The following is a 19,902-nucleotide window of genomic DNA, read 5'->3' as shown; positions in this document are numbered from 1 at the left end:
CCAGGGCAGCAAGGACTGCACAGAGAAATAAATAAACAAACAAATAAACAAAATAAAAGTATTTCCTTACATTTTTTAGCGTATTTTTTCCAGAGATGCTTGTTTTATTAAGTTTCCATTTGCTGTTTCCTTCACTAAATAGTAAACTTCTGAAAAAGCTAGAATTATTTTTATCTGCTACTACTAAAGTGATTAAGTCAATTGTGCATAAGTAGATGTTCAATACTAACGTATTGAATGAACATATGTAGCAATTCCCCTGCAGGGGGGCAGACAGAATTACACAGTTTGCCTACAGTAGCTGAGTTCTTCTGGAGTCAGTCTCTGCCACACTGGGGTCTTTAAAGGAAGGAGCCCCCGTCTCTAGCACTTGCTGCTGACATTTACGCCTGCTGAGGAGTGGAGCGATCACCCTGTCTCTCCTTTACTGTTGCCTGTCCTTGCCTTTCTCTCTCATGATTGACAAGCCACTGGCCAGGTTAACGGTCACTGTCGGCACTCTTTGTCCATTTCCTTCTGCCTCCAGTCTCACTAACATGCATTCCAGCTGGGGCTTGCTTAACCAAGGTTAATGCTCTGCAAATCATATTTTTATTTTGCACATATATTTCTTGGAGAAATGATTATGCCTTTTTGGTAGTTTTTTTTTTTATTCATTAATACCCGAGTATCTATGTTCTGTATTGGAAAAACAGCAGGGTCAGGAGAGCATTATTGAGTTCCCTATTTAATGAGTAGATAATTCACTTAATGTGAAATATCATCTGCTCCAAGGCTGAAGTTTTAGATTCAACAATCTTGAGGCCCACACAAGCTAGTCCTTATGTCGGTCCAGGCATACATTTTCTGAGAAGTGGCAAGACTCTAATTTGATGTAATATCATTCAAGGTCTTCCTGTCTCCCACTTTTGGTTCTACTTGTTTGCTAACCATCCATTTGTTTTATCATTATTTCTTCCCTTGGAGGCAGAACTAGTCATTCTTGGTTCGGCAAGGGAGTGAGTAACCTGTGCACTCCTGACCTGCAAGAGCCCTGGAGGGCAATGAGCCATTAATTCCCTGATTCCTTTTCCAGCTGCATATAGAGATCACAGCTGATCAAATAATGAGGTAAAAATGTAGAATAATAGTTGGCACCAGCCTAAGGAAAAAATACATTTCCTTTTCTGAAGTCAAATATTTAATTGGTACACAGTAAACAGGGGTAATTGTAACTCACAAAACAAAATCCCTTTTTGGAGAAGCATAGTATAGGAAAGGAAAAGAAGAATATACAGTTTTAAAAGTTTTACATCAATCTGTTAGCTATGACTTGAGGTGATTTCATCGGATTATACCATTTGCTAAGTCAGTAGGTTTGAGGAGGAATTTATAATCACAGAATTTCAGAGGGTAAAGGCATTTTACAAAATAACTGAGTAGGTTTCCTTTTATAACGGGGGCTCTGCAGATAACTCAGTGGGTAAAGTGCTTGTCACTCAAACATAAGGGCCCGAGTTTGATCCCCAGGACACATGGATAAAGCCAGGGGTGGTGGCCCATCTCCATAACCCTAGTTTTGGGGAAGTAGAGACAGACAGATCTTTGGGGCTTGATGACCAACCAGACTAGTCATATCAGTGAGACAGGTCTAGTAAGACACCTTGTCTCAATAAAAAAAAAAAAAAAAAGGTCGATGGCACCTGAGGAGAAATGGTACCCAAGGTTGTTCATTAGCCTACTTATGCCCACAGTGCACACACTCCTTTTTCACACACACACACACACACACACACACACACACACACACACACACACACACCTTTATAAACAGTGTTGAAAAGACTAACAGGTCTATCTGAAGCAGGATTCCTAGCAATCGTCACCTGCCTACAGGTTGCTCAGGGTTATCACACAAACTTGTTCTCAATGCTTCAGGTCCATGCTTTTTCTAACGTTCATTACCTTTACTCTTTTTACAAGTTCTTGATACTCTGATTCTGGAATCTAGATGGAAGACATGAATCCTTTCTGTGTTAGTCAGTTCTTAGATCAAATCACTCACCAGGAACCTACCTTTGAACCTAGTTGTTTTCTGGTGTAGGTACCCCAAGAGACAATATTCCTCTGCCCTAAGCATCCAGGGCCAGGTGCCTGACAACTTGAGTGTCCCTAACCCCCGAGTCCACTCAAATGTTTCATCACATCAAGCCTTATCTTGCCTTTCCAGCAGGAACTCAAATAAGGGCTCCTATGCCTGCTAAGTTCACTCCTGTGGCCGCCAAAATAGCCCTGGTGCTTGACCTGTGGCCTCAAAGGTGTAGCTTGCCTGTTCTCTTGGGAACTGTTAGTAAAAAGCTGTTTTTTCAATAGCAATTACCTCCTGACCTGTTGACCTCATCAGGCTGAATCATTCACATAACCTACATTTTTAAAACGGTGATGTTGACAATGGAGAGATTTTAAAAAACATTCCATCAGAGGAGTACTATCACTTTGTTTATTAGTATTCATCTTAAAAAAAAATAACCCCTATAGTGCATTTAAAATTTCTAGAGCATCTTTGGAGTCCTGAGAGGTATAAATACAACATGAAAATTAAAATTTTCATGGGGGAGGGGCACACATTTCTTTATCTTTTTTTCTTTCTTTTAAAAAATTCTGTTTTGTTTGTTTGCCTGATTTGAAGAGAGAGAAAGAAAGGGTGTGAAGTTGGGGGAAGTGGGAAAGGTCTGGGAGGAGTTTGGGGAGGGGAAACTGTGATCAAAGTATATTTTATGAAATTTTTTCAATTAAAAAACAGATTCTTTAAGCACAAAAAAACAAGACAACGCAGTATGTAAGATACTGCTGATACCTTGTGTAGGGAGGAGCTGAGTGCTTTGTTTACAGTCAAGTCTGCATGTTCCCTGTGGATTCCAGGAAAGATGATCCCTGGCAGGCAGGCCGGTTTAATTAGGGTCAGCATAATAAACTCCCCTAACTCCTTCCTCCAAGCTTCCCTCTACTGGCTTCCTCATTACTCAGAACCTGGCCTCCTATTTCTTACCTAATTGTCTTGGTAGCACCAGCTGCTCTGTGAAGTCCGTGCCAGCTTCCCAGGCTCACAAAAGAGCTATAATACACCATATGCTAGACCCTGTTGGAGGCACCTTAGAAATCAGCCAAAGTAATCGGCACAGCAGTGCTATAGGGCTGCGCTATTGTATCCTGACTTTATTGGTGAGTAACCTGAGAAGAAACAACACTGAGTGAAGCTCACCACTGTAAAGCTGAAAGGTGTTCAGGATGCCACAGGTAATCAAGAAATACTATTTGAATAAGTAAAAATATCCATGGGAAACAAGGAGGTAACACACCCGTCTGTCTGTCTGTCTGTCTGTCTGTCTGTCTGTCTGTCTCTCTCTCTCTCTCTCTCTCTCTCTCTCTCTCTCTTTCTCTGCACTATTTGAATAAGAGCTAAGAAATTTCAACATTCTACAACTTTATTAAGATTGTGTTGGGGTAGGCAGGGAGTTGGAGGTTAGGAGCTAGGCAGATTCAAAGACAAGTTCAGATTTTCAAATGATTGCCTTCTGACAAGCAATGTTCAAGCCACTTGTCCCTGTTTACTTTCAAATGAAACAGAAGAGCAGACTAGGGCTGTGACTGTTGGGTTAACAATGAGCTTGCACAGCAGCTGACCTAAAGCTAAAAGGAAAATTTGTGACAGTGTGTGGTTAGCTATCTCCTGCCTCAAATATCCATCCTGCAGTTTTCACTTCAATAAAAATGTGAACCAGCTCAAGAGGTGGGGCACCCAGTTCTTTGTTTCTTTTTGCTGGGCACACTGACTCTCCACAGTATATCATTTTAGTTCAACTTCACCAGAAGCTGACCTGTCCTTTCTTCTAGGCTTTGTTTCATTCTTTGTCTGGGAAAGTGTTCTAGGAGAGGCATCCATGAACTTAGACTACCTCACCTAAGAACCAGCATGATCTTTCTCCAGTAACAAACATCACCATTCACAATTTGGGAATCATTCAAAAAAATTCAAACCTAAGTTTTACTTTGGCTCAGCAAGATGATTTTATGAATCTTTACTTGTAGAGAATTAGAAAAACAAAATTGCAAGAAAAAATTTAAAACCACTTAAATACACCAGTTTATCACTAGCTTTTATACACACGCAAGACACTAACTCGTTCCTTCACATTAAATACGGCAAACATGAAAAGAGCTGTTCAGGTTCTTTCAGTTCAAGTTCAATCAGAAAAGCAGAAGCAACAGCAAATGTTAGGAGATCCATTCTGAGGAACTGAGTTTTGTCATTATGGTGCAGTTTGGATAAGTTTCACATCTGTGGGGCTGTCTTGGAGTCCCCAGAGAACTTCCCTAGTGAAACCCTCATTTAGTTCTTAAGGTCTTTCCATAGACAGAGCTAGGCTTTCTGCATGATTTAAGCAAACCTCACTTATTTCTGATTCTATCGCCTACAAGTAACCTTTATATTTGTAGTATGAGAGGCCAATAGGGTCGAGGAAATTGGCTCAAACCAGTTGCCAACGCATGCATATAAAGTATTTCCTTATGAGCCAACCTGGAGTCTGCCTGAGGACCTAGCAACAGGTGCTGTCAGAGTTCCTGATTGCTGTCAGAGTCCCTGATCATGCCCAGCCAATGAGGGATGACCACACAATGCCACCAGGTTGGGACGCAACTTGGGTGCTGGGAGGAGGGTATATAAGGCCTTGCTGCTATTGAATAAACTAGTCTGCTGTTTGCCCTCAACTGACTCCCAGTGTCTGTGTCATTAATGCCTTGCCTTCTCATCTCCTCCCCTAAAAGAACACTTAGGATCCAGCAACACACATTAACATCTCCATTCATGTTTGAATAGCATATTAGCAATACAGTCTTGTTAAATCTACACGGAACCTTTACTGCTAGTCATGTTCTTAGTCTCTTTTATGTTTATATTTATGTAGGAAAACAAAAAAGTAGTTCGTTGAGAAATATTGTACTGTATAGTTATTTTACTTGAATGGACTCCTTCAATTTTATTGAAGTCATGTAACCCAATTTACTGGTAATTTTTTTGCTTCTTTCTCATAGTCCATGTTAGGTTCTCCAGAGGAACAGAACTGGTAGACCATGTAGTATGTTTGTTCATGTGTGTGTATATTTATGTGTGTACATGCATGTACCTGTGTGATAAGCAGAGATTTATTAGAGTGTCTACCTAGTTTGAAGGTAGATAGATAGTCCTGTAGTCACTGCCTGCAGTCTAGAGAGCTGGGAAACCAGTAGCTACTCACTCTAGCAGTCTTAAAACAAGAGGGACCCATGAGGAAACCCCAGTCTGAGCCTGAAGGCCCAGAGGTTCCTAGATAGACCCTGGCAACAGTCCAGGTTTGAAGGTTTAGTCCACTGTCCATGGATGATAACAATAGCAAAACCAAAAAGCAAAACACCCAACCAAACCAAACACACGTGCACCCAAGAGGAGCCTAGCATGCACATGTGGGCATGCTTGCCCCTGTGCTTGTTTATTTGATGCCCAGACTATTGGTTGCTTTAGCTCACACAGTTCATGTGCCAATTGTTTCTGCAAACCCCTTCACAGACATAATTCAGAAGTGTAATTTACAGTATTTCTAGGTGTCTCTACATAGTCAAGTGGACACCCAGTATTGATCATCACATCTTCTGACACATTTCTGTTTCTGTTTGCTTCTGTCCCCCTTTATCTTTCAGGTGTAAGTATTGCTAGTTTACAGTATCCCTGGGCCTCAGTCACATCATTTGAAAAGGGAAATAATTATAGACTTCCAGTAGATCTGTTGAGTTAACTTTTGAAAATTCGTGGCTACTTTGCCACCAGGATGACAGATGGTCCTTCTCAAATTTTACATGGTCACTGTTTCAAAACACGGAATGTGTTCAAAGATGTTTGCTGAGCAAGCTTGTGTTTCTATGTAGCTCTGTTTTGACTTACATAAGTGTGTTTTGTTGTTTTCTTTTATGTGTGGGAGATACCAAAATGAAGAGGAAGTTGTTTTCCCCAGCCTATGTTCTGGACTTAAATTCCTGGTGTCTAGACTTTTGTTTGCATAGCTCTGGATACTAGCCATGATGGGGTACTAATGTCACTCTTTTAAGGGGGTGTTAGCATGCATCATTGGCAAAGTAGTAGGGAAAACACTGATTTTTCTTCCTAATTTTTTTTTCTCTTGGCATTTCTGGCAACAGACAGGGATATACTATTTATTTATTTATTTTTTTGTTTGTTTGTTCGTTCGTTTATTTGTTTGTTCGTTCATTTATTTATTTACTTATTCAGCTATTTATTTATTTGCCAGCAGCAGTACTTTTTTTTTTTAAAGTTCTCCAACTTTATTTGACACTCTGCAGCTTAGTTCTCATCCACATTGACTGTCTGTAGATTTTTGAATGTGGTAACAGGTTATGTAAGTTACCAATGTGTAGAGCTTGTTTGATGAGTCTTCATCCTGATTGTGTTTTCTGGACAAATGAACACGGATACGGTATGGAACATTCCTTATTTCTTTGGCCCAGACGGCTTTATTGAGCCTGGTATCAATGCGCACACCTGGAGTCCCCATCTCCTTCACAGCAAATTTCCGGATTTCTTTGAGTGCCCTACGGGCATGCTTCTTGAAGCCCACTCCATGGATGCGCTTGTGGATGTTGATGGTGTGTTCTCAGGTCATCACCTCGCTGATGGCAGAACGGCCCTTCTTCTTCTCGCCACCCTTTTTTGCGGGAGCCATCCCCCGGGATCGTTGAGCCTCGGGTCAGCGTGGAACAAATCCCACCAAGCGGGCCTGCCCCGCACCCGGAGAGGATGGAGCTGGATTTCAGAGCCAGGACCCTGCGGCCATACAGCAGTACTTTTCACTTCTTCCTTTTAGAAGAAATTTCTCAGTGAGGAGAGATTAGCAGTTACTGTGTCAATGGGAGACCAGGGCTTGCTGCATTCCCTGAGTAAACTCTCAGAAATGCTGGGTGCTGCTTTGATGTACAAAAGAATGCGGAAGTAATAAGCGCTAAGAAGAATATTTTCTTTACACATCCACCTCCACAAACTGTCCATGGCCATCTGGTAGAGATTATAAATGGCACTGTCCTATACACAGGATGAACTTATGCTAAAGTCTTCGTGGAGACATCCTGTTGCAGACATGTGGGCTGTGTACATGGAGCTTGAACAGCAGCTCCCCTTTCTTTTTCTGGATTTTTGCCTCACCTACAAGAAAGTCCTCACATATTAGAACTTAATCTTGTATCTGCTTACTCCACTAAACTTTCAAAGAGAGCTCCAGGCATAGCCAGAGCTAATATTAGTTCAATAAGTGAATTAGTTGATTTACAAAAGTATTCTAGGTTACCCAAAGGAATAAAGTTTTAGCAGTTTCATAGTATCCAAAGGTCATAAATGGCTGTTGCAGGTGATGTGAGCAATTGCATAAAAGCTCATATGACTTTGAAAAAAGATTCAGATGTGGACCAGGTGCCTAGGAACCACACCTGTGTTAATAAAAGAAACCATTCCCTTTTGGCGAGTAGAGTTTATGACTTTTGGTAGCATCATATTCAAATGATTCATGTTTTGAGATAATGAAAATGCATCATCCTGCTTTTCATTTGCCAAGGTTAATGATAACCTCAAGCAGGTAGGTAGCAATGATTGTGAATTTAGGATTGAGCAATTGTTCAAAGAAGAGTCCGTGGTAATTCCATAAAAAAATGGTTATGAGGTTGAATGAAAAAGATTTTCCATGCAATTATAACCAGAACAAGTAATGTGTAAAATCTCATACTTCATTTAAACCAGCAATTATATAAATATGGCTGAGCTCACAGATTTTGGGTGTTTCCTCAGTTGTAATTCAAATAATTTTACATAGGTATTTGGGGTCTGCAGTAGATAGTACAAGCAGCTTTTCACTATCCTTATCATCTTAGCCTTCATTGATGCTGTGTGGGTATGTCAGTGATGAGTAAGAGTAAATGTCTTGTTTGACTATATAGTTCCTGAAGAAATGGCTCATTTCCAGTTCCCTTTTTTCTTTCTTTCTTTGCTTTCAGACAAGCTTCTCAGTAAGCTTTGTTAATATGCTTGTATATGTTCATGTTATTAGCTAAGCAAATGTTCACTGTCCACCTCTTCAAGTGTTGCATGCCTATTGACTCATTTAATTCTTGCGACAGTCTATGAAATGAAAGTAATTTTCATTGTATTTCTTTTGTTTTAAAATAAGGAAACAAAGAAATGAAGAGAAAGAGATGAAAGAGTAAAAAATAATTAATACACGTCTCATGGATGTTTGTTAACAGACAGAGCACCTGAAAGGTCTCGATGCTGGTGATACTTGCCCATATCATATCCATGCAGCTCAGAGTCCACACGGGGTGTTTCTGATGCAGAACTTTTCTTCCCAAGGCATGTAATAAAAATAAGCAAAAGGTATTAAATAATAATGATGAAGATAAATACAAGAGTGATTTCTCAATGAGCATTGGTTACTGTATTTTTGTTGAGAGTTCAAGTCCAGGCATCAAAACATGAGAATTCTACAGCAGTTAAGAAACATTGTTAGCTGGGCATGGTGGTCTTTAATCCAAATATTCAGGAGGCAGAGACAGGCAGACCTCTGAGTTTGAGGTCAACCTGATCTACAGAGTTAGTTCCAGGATAGCCAGGGCTATACAAAGAAACTTTGATTTGAAAAACCAAATATTGTTAACTGTTCATTCTACCAAAGAAGGTCACATACCAGTACAATAGAAGAGGATCCATGGATACAAGCTCCATGTTGGAGAAAGGGAGTCATTATTCAGAGTGGTACTCAAAATAAACTAGCCTGGTGCCTACAAAGTTTTGCCTACCTGGTCCAAGTGGTCTTAGACTGTGTGTGATGGTGGGAGGTATAAATCACAGTCTGCCTAGCAGGGCAAGTAGTGTTTTAACAGGCTGCTGCTACAGTGCAAATCAATGTGGGGCTTTGGTAACGTTAAACTTACAACATGGAAGAACATTCAAGCCCAGGGGTTTCAGCAACAGTAATAGCCCTTCTCACAAATCTCTTGGTCCAGATTGCTGATTTTGTTGAATATTTGAGAGAAGCCACTAATCATAGATTAATACATTATATGAATGAAGAACCAGGTAGCCAACATGTTAACTTGGTAGAACTAAAGAAAAGCAAATCAAATCTAAATTCCACTTGCCAGTTTGGCAATAATGAAGAAGACAATGGTTGGTATTTGTATGATGAGTAGAGCACACATCCTTGTGCTGAGTGAAAATTGATCTGATTGGCCACTCACTGCCCTCTTAGAAAGTTGAATATATGAATATAAATAGCAGTGTTTAAAACTGTAACTCATTATTTTTACTGTCTAGGAATTGCAAATGGAAGCAATTTAAATACCTTTGTAGCAGGAAAATAGTACAATAAATTACAATATACCCACACAACAGCCATGGGAATGGACAGCAGAGAGGAGAATGTGTAGGGACCACAAGGACACTGAAAATATGTCTGTGGGGTGGAACGAGGACACAAAGATATGTGAATACCTTCCTGAATTTGTGGCAATGACCTACATGTAAAAGGGTCAAGATAACTGGGCCCATGACAAAAGAGGGAGAATTTGGGGTGGATGATTTAGGGCTGTGGTTCTCAACCTCATGTTGTGGTGACCCCCAACCATAAAATTATTTTGTTGTTACTTCATAGTTGTAATTTTGCTGCTGTTAGGAATCGTAAATTGTAAATATCTGATATGTGACTCCTGTGGGGGTTGCGACCCACAGGTTGAGAACTGCTGGTCTAGGGAGACCAATGAGGTCATGAGACTTTGTAAGTGAACCGGAAAGTAAGAGACCGTCAGTGACACAGTGTGAGGAGGATTTGATCGGCTCTTTATGGGGAGAAGAACTTGGCTGTTAATGGCTTTGAACTATGAGAAGGGCTTAAGAGATGTGGACTGCCTCCAGAAGCTGGTAAAGGCAAGGAGCGTCACCTAGAATCTCCAAAGGAACTCCTTGCTTTTATCCCAGCAAGAACTATTTACGAATTCTCACTTCTAGTTGTTAAAAACAATCTCTCTCTCCTCTCTCTCTGCTCCTCTCTCTCTCTCTCTCTCTCTCTCTCTCTCTCTCTCTCTCTCTCCCTCACTCTCACTCTCTCTCACTTTCTTTCTTCTGTTTTTTTGTAGTGCTGGAAATGGAACCTACAGAATTATATTTGTACTTTACCTCAGAACTACAACCCTCAGTCCTGAATTAGTTTTAGACACCAAATTTGTGACTATTACAACATTACCAGGAAACAGTTACAACACTGAGTGGAAAATGTCTACTTTTAATTGAACACAATTTATTTTACATTGAATGCTGTGTTAGAAAAAATAAATACAGTCTCTCTCTCTCTCTCTCTCTCTCTCTCTCTCTCTCTCTCTCTCTCTCTCTCTGACACACACACATAGACAGAATAGATTGACATTTTGTCATGCTACTTCAAGATCTATTATAAATTTGCAATATGGATCTTGTAAGGAAACCTGTTTGTTGTGTATGTTAGGTTGGGAGTGGTGTTTTGGGATCTTCTTCTCACAATATTATTTTCCTCCAAATTTACAGATGACTAGTCACTGATGATCATGTACAAACACCAACACATTTCCTTCAGTGAAGGCTGTTCTACTGTAAGCAGTTAAATTCATCCCTAATATCACAGAGTCATGCTTTTCACTGTGGTCTCATATTTCAATAATGTGCTAGTTCTCTATTTAAGTGTTTATTGAATTCTTGTTCATGTTGAACATAGTATCCACCTGTTAGAACATCACACAGTCATGATAGTGATTATTACAACTACTTTGTTGGAGTAAAGAAGCAATGATTATGTTTTATGTCATGAGAAAGCAGAGTGGAACACACTGTGTAGCTCTAATTACAATTCTATTGAAAAAGGAAACATATGAAAATTCTGTTTTGTTTTGCTTGCATTGTCTGTCTAAATTTCATACCCTGCAAATCACAGCACAGGGGCAAAGGTTTTCTCTAGAAAGCCAATAAAAACAACAAATATGTTTAAAAGACAGTTCCATACCTTAAAATATCGGATATTTTCTGTAACTGCTATGGCCTGGATTGTGTCCTCAATTTATTTTTTTTGAGCCTTATCCTGTGATGTTGCTATATTTGGAAATATGTCCTACAATGAGTTCATTAAAGTTACGTTAGGTTATAAGGATGGGACCCCACGTCTTTATAAGAAGATAAGGTAGAAACCACCCCTTTCCTTCACTTGGGCACAAATACATCATTGAAGATAGTCTGCATCATCTTCAGGTCAAAAGAAGAATTCTCGGAACAAAAACAACCCTGCTGGAACCTTGGTCTTGAACTTCCATGCTAGAAACAGTGAGAAGATAATTTTGTTGTTTAAGCTACCCAGGCTCTACTATTTGTTAAAGTGATTAGAGCTAAGGCAGTAAAATATTGACTGTTTATTTCTTTTAATGCCTATTTCATTCTTGATAGTAGCTACTGTTATTACTCCAGGGAAGTAAAGCAGAGTTCATAGAACTGTCTTGTTCATTGTTACAGGGCTGAGCACTGAAAGGACCAGGCATCAAAGCTGGGGCTCCAGCTTCCCAAACAGACACTGTCTAACACACGGACTTACAGAATTAGTTTTGGAATTTTAAAATAATAATATTCATGTAATTCAGTCACATAAGTAATTACAGGAAAATCATGTAAAAATAATAATCTGATCTCTCTATCACCTGAAATATTATTCCAGGAGGCTGAGGCGCAGGGGATGAGGGAAGGAGAGAAACAGAGAGGGATATCTCTGTTATAGAGAAATACAAAGAAATAGAATAGAATAGAAAACTACTGCAGTGTTGCTTGAGTCATTAATTAAAACACTTATTATATTATTATATTAATTTAGTGTGTGTGCATGCATGTGTGTGTGCACGCACATAGGTCAGAGCACAACTTGCAGGAGTCAATTCTCTCCTCCTTCCATGTGGATGCTAGTGATGAACTCAGGTCATCAGGCTTAGAGACACATGTCTTTGACCAGTGGGCCATTTGTCTCTGTCTGTCTCTGTCTGTCTGTCTGTCTGTCTGTCTGTCTGTCTCTCTCTCTCTCTCTCTCTCTCTCTCTCTCACACACACACACACACACACACACACACACACACACACACGCACGCGCGCGCGCACACACACACACTCAAATGTCAGTATTCACATTTAGTGAGTGTCTTGATTTTGTTTGTTTGCCTAGCCATGAAGAGAACAGTAACTCTAGTGCAGAGAAGCCATGGCCAGGAATAACAAGGTCTCCATAGTTGTTGGCTGGGGTCACTCCTTCAAAAGGATGCTAGAGATTACTGCTTTGAGGAAGGTGGTAAATGAAGCCCCTGCTATTGATATGCATCTCTCCCAGAATCTGCCTCAGCCCATCAGCCGAGATGTTATACCTCCTTTGAGAGAGATAACACTGAAAAATAAATGGTGGGGAGAAGCAATGAATATCTAGCTGTGAGTTTGGAGACAGAAACATTCTGCTTTGGTCTTTTCAGTTCACAAGGGCTAAAAGAAGTAAATAATACGACAGATATTTACTGACAGCTTGTAGATGTGCTGGACAGGGCTGGCTGAAACTGCTTCCTCTGAATGCTGTGATGGAAAGAAGGAGAGTGCATCTCTTCACTGTCTCAGTTTGGAATTGGGAAGTATTTCCTAACTACAGAAAATAATGAGCAACAGGTGCATGCTTACCTCTCAGCTCTGTCAAAGCCAACACAGGGAAACATTTCCCTGAAAAAAGTCGTCAAGGTGCTGGAAGAAATGGTCATCAGCAGTGACCAGGACAGGTGAATATGGTACATAAGAGAAAGCTTCATAGCCCAGTTTACTTAACTTTGAAGCTCTGCCTGTGCAGTGTGGACTGGGTGTAGTCATGGAGAAAAATCAGCCCCGTTCTGTTGACCAGTGCTAGCTGGAGGCATTAGAGATTTTAGTGCAACTCATTGGTTTGACAGTGTGTGTGTGTGTGTGTGTGTGTGTGTGTGTGTGTGTGTGTGTGTGTGTGCAATTTTGGGTTTTGGAAGTTCACTGAAGCTTCTTTTCAGCCCAGTTGCTGAGCTGCTCTTTTCATTGCATGTCATGATCCATAGAAGAAGAGGATAACAATTCAAAACAAAAATTAAAATTGTTTTCAACCAGTTTATAAAGCACACTCTTATCAAGCTTTCCTGCCTTTAAAACCTGCTTCAAATGCCAACGGAAGCTGCATTGAGTTCTTTGGCATCCCCTTGTGATGTTGTAAGAGGGTCAGCTTTGATGACTGCTCTCAGTTGGTCACTGTCAACTTCTGGTGGCCAGCTACTATATTTCTCATCTTCAAGGCTTGTGTCTCCTTTGCAAAGCTTCAACCTCCACCACACTGTATATTGGCCAGTAGTTCTTGGGCCAAATGCAGTGCAGTTATTGCAAGTCTATTGTGGTGTGCTGTCACCCATTTTGAACTAGAATGTAGCTTAAGTTTTCCTGCCTGGCCCACAGTCAGGGCAAATCTCTCTCACCTGCCAGTCCCACAGCCGTCAGACCCGACCAAGTAAACACAGAGACTTGTATTGGTTTCAAACTGTATGGCCATGGCAGGCTTCTTGCTAACTGTTCTTTCAGCTTAAATTAATCCATTTTTATAAATCTATACCTTGCCACATGGCTCGTGGCTTACCGGCATCTTCACATGCTGTTTCTCATCGTGGCGGCTGGCAGTGTCTCTCTCCCTCAGCCTTCCACTTCCCAGCTTTATTCTCCTCCTTGTCCCGCCTACACTTCCTGCCTAGCCAATGGCCAATCAGTGTTTTATTTATTGACTAATCAGCAACACATTTGCCAAACAGACAATCCCACAGCACTTCCCCCATTTTTTTTTTCAAAAAGGAAGGTTTTAACCTTAACAAAGTAAAATTACATATAATTTGGGAATTTGGGCGTAGCTTCTCTTACTACTTCCTGCTGGAGGGGGGCGCTGTATCTTATGGGGAAACAAAGAAAATTTTAGGATTATGGAATAGTCCATGAGGCTGTATTGTCTGAGCCAGTTGCCTTCAAACGATTCTGGATGTTGGATCATCTGGGCCATGGTGTCATCGGAGACCTTTCAGGGGGTCTTGGCTGGTCAAACCTGATGTATCTTAATCTTGAACAAATCCATATCCTCTGGCTTTCTGTGGAAACAAAAGAGACTCTTTTCCAAAGCAACATATCCTTATATCCAAATTTTGAAGTCAAGGTACCTTTAAAGTATACATTTTGGCATAACTCAACAGCTTTTACAATCAAATGTTTTTCTGCAGTTAAAAGTCCCAAAGACAACACAATCCAGATTCTCTGTGTAATATCCATTTTTACGTGACTTATTTTTTATACTACCTTTACTGTCTCTTTAAAGACTTTATTTTTTAAAACTATATATTTGTTTCTATAACTCTATATATCATCTTTTTTGTCTCTTTCAAGCCTACGTATCTTTTATACACATTGTAAACTATTACATCTGAATCTGTCTTATTGTGAATCTATTGCCTTAAACTGCAGCAACTGTGGCTGCTGGCTCCGCCCACCTCAGCTTCCCAACATGGCATTTTCCACCAGCTCTGGGAGCTATCGTGGGTCTCTATGCTTTCATCCAAGCAGCGTGTAGCCCAGAAACCTCTTTCTTTTGTTTTGTACTAGCAAAGGCTAAATCCGCCAAGCAGCTTAATGTGCCACTTGCAGAGGCCTCATTCCTGCCATATGGCAGGTTGAGCACGCAGGCCAGGAACCCACCAGTAGCTCAAACCAGCAGCTGCCGCTCATTTGAGAGAGACAATTAGGAACTGTTTTTAGCTCCGTTTTAGAATCTTTTCTCAGGTTTTTAGGTGGAAACTCTTGCCCCACGTTGGACGCCATTTGTAGCTTAAGTTTTCCTGCCTGGCCCACAGTCAGGGCAAATCTCTCTCACCTGCCAGTCCCACAGCCGTCAGACCCGACCAAGTAAACACAGAGACTTGTATTGGTTTCAAACTGTATGGCCATGGCAGGCTTCTTGCTAACTGTTCTTTCAGCTTAAATTAATCCATTTTTATAAATCTATACCTTGCCACATGGCTCGTGGCTTACTGGCATCTTCACATGCTGTTTCTCATCGTGGCGGCTGGCAGTGTCTCTCTCCCTCAGCCTTCCACTTCCCAGCTTTATTCTCCTCCTTGTCCCGCCTACACTTCCTGCCTAGCCAATGGCCAATCAGTGTTTTATTTATTGACTAATCAGCAACACATTTGCCAAACAGACAATCCCACAGCACTAGAATAAGAAAATTATTTTAATTTGCTCTTGGTTTAACAGAGATTTGCAATATAAAATAAAAACCAAGTAATAAATCATTAGTGTAAAATTAGTATAAAATAACACACACAGTTTATTAGTCTGTACTTGTCTTTTCATTTTCCTTATGGTATTTTTTGTTGAATCTAAGTTTTTTAAAATATAAATGAATATAGCTATTTCTTCTTTAGCATTTGTTGTTTTACAAAAGCCTTGTTGAAGAAACCCTATCATGAACTCCAAAGCATCTTTCTCTTACATCTCTTTTTTCTTTTTAGGGCAGGATCTAGCTCTGTAGCTCAGGCTGTCCTCAATTCGTGTGTGTTGGGAATATAGCCATGCCTGGATTGCATACCTTTTAAATATTTTAGTGGTTTTGATTTTTATGCCTAGATTTTTAATAGATTGAACTATTTTTTGCATTGGATGTGAGTGACAGGGTGATATTTTCCATGTAGGTGAGCAATTGTCTCATACTGACAGCAAAGTCTGGCATGTGTGTGAGCCTGGTGGAACCCTGAAATCAACCCCTCTTCCTGACCAACTGTGCAGCAACCCTCCATCCTTGACAGGCGAGGTCCCCTTCCCACAGTGCCCGACTTCAGAAAACTCTTGGATGCTTGGATTTTTGCTTTTCTGTACGAGTTTTACTACAGTTTCACAGATGGTTGAGAAAATTTTTGATGTATTGTGAATCTTCCCATGTAAGAACTCGGACCATGTCTCTATTATTTAACACTTAATTTTATGCTCTATAGCTGGAGTTTTCTCCAGTCCTGACTGGCTACAGTCAGGACAAATCTCTCTCACTCACCAGTCCCACAGCTGCTTAGACCCAACCGAGTAAACACACAGAGACTTACATTGCTTACAAACTGTATGGCCACAGCAGCCTTCTTGTTATCTAGTTCTTATATCTTAGATTAACCCATATCTATTAGTCTATAAGTTGCCACATGGCTCGTGGCTTACCGGTACCTTACATCTCGCTGTTCATCGTAGTGGCTGGCAGCGTCTCTCTGCCTTAGCCTTCCACTTCCCAGAATTCTCCTTTCTCCTTGTCCGGCCTATATTTCCTGCCTGGCTACTGGCCAATCAGTGTTTTATTTATTAACCAATCAGAGCAACACATTTAACATACAGAGCATCCCACAACAATGCTCTTCAATGTTTGTAGTGCTTCTACCTTTGACCTTTAGTTTGTGTTACTGTCTTTATCTTGAGGATTGGGAAGACTTCCTGCCCTCCATCAAACAGTCCTCCCCTGATGAGCTTCATGCCGCTCAGCACTGTTTCTAAGGAATGTGGTGCACGTCCTCTCTCTGCATCTCATTGGTGGGATATGATGAGGTTTCTTGGCTTGATGAACCTCAGTTTCCTCATCTATGAAGTGGAAAAAAAATTAGAGAAAATCAGTGTGACATGTATAAGAGGTAAATTATGGTGTCTGTCATGGGACAGATTGTTGTTTTTGTATAAGACCAAAGTATCCAGAGTAGAGAGGCAATATGTCTGTAAATCAGCCCTCTCCTGTTCAGAGAGACATACACATTAAGACAGAGAATGAAGGGTCAAACGGTAGCAAAGGGACAGTATGAAAGTTCTACCTAGAGACTGTAAATGTATCTGTTTTACTATTTTTGTATTTTTTTTAAAAGTATCTCAAAAAAGAGGAAATTATTTTGAAAATGATATTTGATACCAAGGTTGAATCTTCTTTTATTTGTAACTGTATCACTGAAGTTGCCAGACTGAGATATAGTTCTCTTATTGTTTTCCCTAAATTAAAATTCAGTCTTGTTTACATTTTATAACCAGTAAATAACGTTAATTATGTAGTGCAGCAAGCCTGACTCCATAATTAGCCAGATTGCAATTTCCAAGGGTTATCTGCAATGAGAAGCCCCATCCCCTCTGTTCCTGGCATATTACCCCAGGATTTGCTACTTCTACATAAATCAGGAATAAGTGCATAGTCTGCCTGACATGGATGCATGCGACACTGTAGAGCAAGAAGACAAGGTCACCTGGGGAAAATCAGCTTTTACAAAGAAGGCTTTATTGGTACACTTTCTGGATGGACTTCAGGGAGTCTGAATTTTTTCACGTGATACCAAATTAGTTGGATGTAGGAGGGCATAGCGTCATAGATTTATCATTTTGTGGAGAACGAAAGTTAAATATTTGAACAGTCCTTGTACACATGAAGGACTAGAGTACACATTTCACTGTAGGTAAAAAGAGCTCTTGAGTAGTTTGTCTTTGTGACATTCCTGTCTGCCACATTTTCTTCATTTTCTTCCCACAGCAAATTAAGAAATCTGGCCGAGGCTGTGATCTCTAGGGGTGGTATTCTGCCTGAACTTAAGATATGCTCAACCTAGAAGCCAACATTCCTAGGTGCTGTGGGATGTCTTTCTGTATGTTGTGAATGTGTGTTGCTCTGATTGGTTGATAAATAAAATGCTGATTGGCCATTCTGGCAAGAGGAAGTCAGAGTCAGGAGTCATCAACCAGACACAAGGAAGTAAGATGACAAGGCAGAACTGAGAAAAGGTACCAAGCCAAGTGGCTAAACATAGATAAGAATTATGGGTCAATTTAAGTGTAAGAGCTAGTCAGTAATAAGCCTGAGCTAATGGCCATACAGTTTGTAAATAATATAAGCCTCTATGTGTTTATTCAGGTCTGAGTGGCTGTTGACTGGGTGGGACACAGAAAAACCTTCAGCTACACCCAGGAACAGACTTCTTTAGGGCATACTGGAGAGGAGAGGAGAGGAGCTGAGTCCAAGTAAGTCTGATGCAAAGTCCTGGATTAGCAGACAAATTTGGAAGGCGTTGCTAGCTGTGAGTCAGTCGTCTCACTTTCTAAATCTCAGATCCTCTCCTGTCCTCAGTTACATCCCCACGACCCTTGAGAGTGTGGGGTTCTCAAGCCTGGGCACCAAAAGCAGAAACATCTCACATTGCAAAAGTCTGGGAAACGTGCCTCAAGAACAAAAACAGTGCTTGGGGTTCCCACTCAAAGGTCTAGTGCAAAGGTCTCTCTCTCTCTCTCTCTCTCTCTCTCTCTCTGTCTCTCTCTGTCTCTATCTCTGTCTGTCTGTCTGTCTCTCCCCTTCCTCCCCATGTGTATGTTTATAGAGATGTGCTTTCTACATTGCCACACAGAACATTATTTTCCAGTGTAATGTAGACCCAGAGTGCTGAGATCTCAGCAATGTGAGATCAAGTATGGGGGCTGACACCAAGCCAAGGCTCAGAGCTCTGTGGCATTGGCCAGGAAGTATGGCAGTGTCAACAGTGGTAAGGAGCTTTTGGCGGCAGCAGCAGCAGCAGCAGCAGCAGCAGCAGCAGCAGCAGCAGCAGAGACTGTAAAGGACCAGAGATAAGGAAGTTGCCACAATGTAACTTAGAGAGATGTGTTCTTGGGTTTTGGTGTGAGATGCCACCCGAGACCCTCAACTTCAAATGGAAAAGACGCTATAGGAACAGAGCAGGGAGAGAGGCAGGACCAAGTAGTCTGTGTGGTATAACAGCTTAAAAGACTAACAGAAATATGTATTAATTGGAAGGTTATTTGCATCCCTTTTCTTGTAGTATCTCTACCATTTCAAGTTTGCATACATTTATTTATTTGACTACACCACGATTAGTTCTCTAGCAGTCACAAAAATCAGTGCAATCAGGAGCCTAGTCTAATCAATACCAGATTCTATCTTTAGAAAGCATGGAGGAGAGATGAAGTCAAAGCAGGCTTTATTTATTTATTATTGCGTATGTTAAAGCACATGTTAACTTGTAACTAGCCAGATAATGGAGGTTGGAAGACAGCTTTCAGGAGGTAGTTCTCCCCTTCCACTCCGGGTCCCAGGTGTCAGAGAATGCCAGGCTTTAGGAGAGAGCACTTTCGCCTAAATAGACATACTTAAACAATATATTTTAGGAAACTGTAGTATTCCCTTCTTTGTTTTACAACCAACAACATAATGCTATATTATAATATATAATTATATAATAATAAATTATAATTGTATGATATTTACTCCATGTAGATGATCAGGTCTATCATCATACAAACGTAATGTGAATCATAAAAGGAAGTAATAATCGTCTGGATTTGCTCCTACAGTAGTTAGAAATGAGAAGAGTGAAGACTTATTGGGGCTGTTGTGCAGAACAGAGAAAGAAGACGATGGAGACAGAGCTGCTTACAATACCCAGGCAGAGGGAGAGACTTGGAGAACAGACCTGACGATGCTGTGTTTACTAGCTAGACGTGGTGTATCTCCTCAAAGCCCAACACTGAGTGGCGTTTGCACAGGGAAGCTGTAGCCACTGTAAGACAGCAGCCTTTTCATCATGACAGTCAACGATCTCAATGCATTTCCAAATTCTCAGCATGTGCAGTCTTCCTGGCACCCACCAGGGAAACCTTCTGAGGTCGATTGACTCCAGACTCTACTCACAAAAGTTGATGATCCAGTTCTGCCAGGCAGAAAACAGACT

At 40.7% G+C, this 19,902-nt stretch overlaps 1 pseudogene; it reads right to left on the bottom strand.

Moving 5' to 3' along the window:
* Positions 1-6,373: 6,373 nt before the first annotated feature.
* Positions 6,374-6,752, bottom strand: LOC128112509 (60S ribosomal protein L31-like; annotated as a pseudogene).
* Positions 6,753-19,902: the final 13,150 nt, after the last annotated feature.

The sequence above is a fragment of the Peromyscus californicus genome, unplaced genomic scaffold (assembly GCF_007827085.1).
Source record: "Peromyscus californicus insignis strain IS unplaced genomic scaffold, ASM782708v3 Scaffold_17__1_contigs__length_78620276, whole genome shotgun sequence".
In the NCBI taxonomy this organism is placed as follows: domain Eukaryota; kingdom Metazoa; phylum Chordata; class Mammalia; order Rodentia; family Cricetidae; genus Peromyscus; species Peromyscus californicus.
Note: the sequence above shows the minus strand (reverse complement) of the source record. Positions and strands in the feature narration are given on the sequence as shown.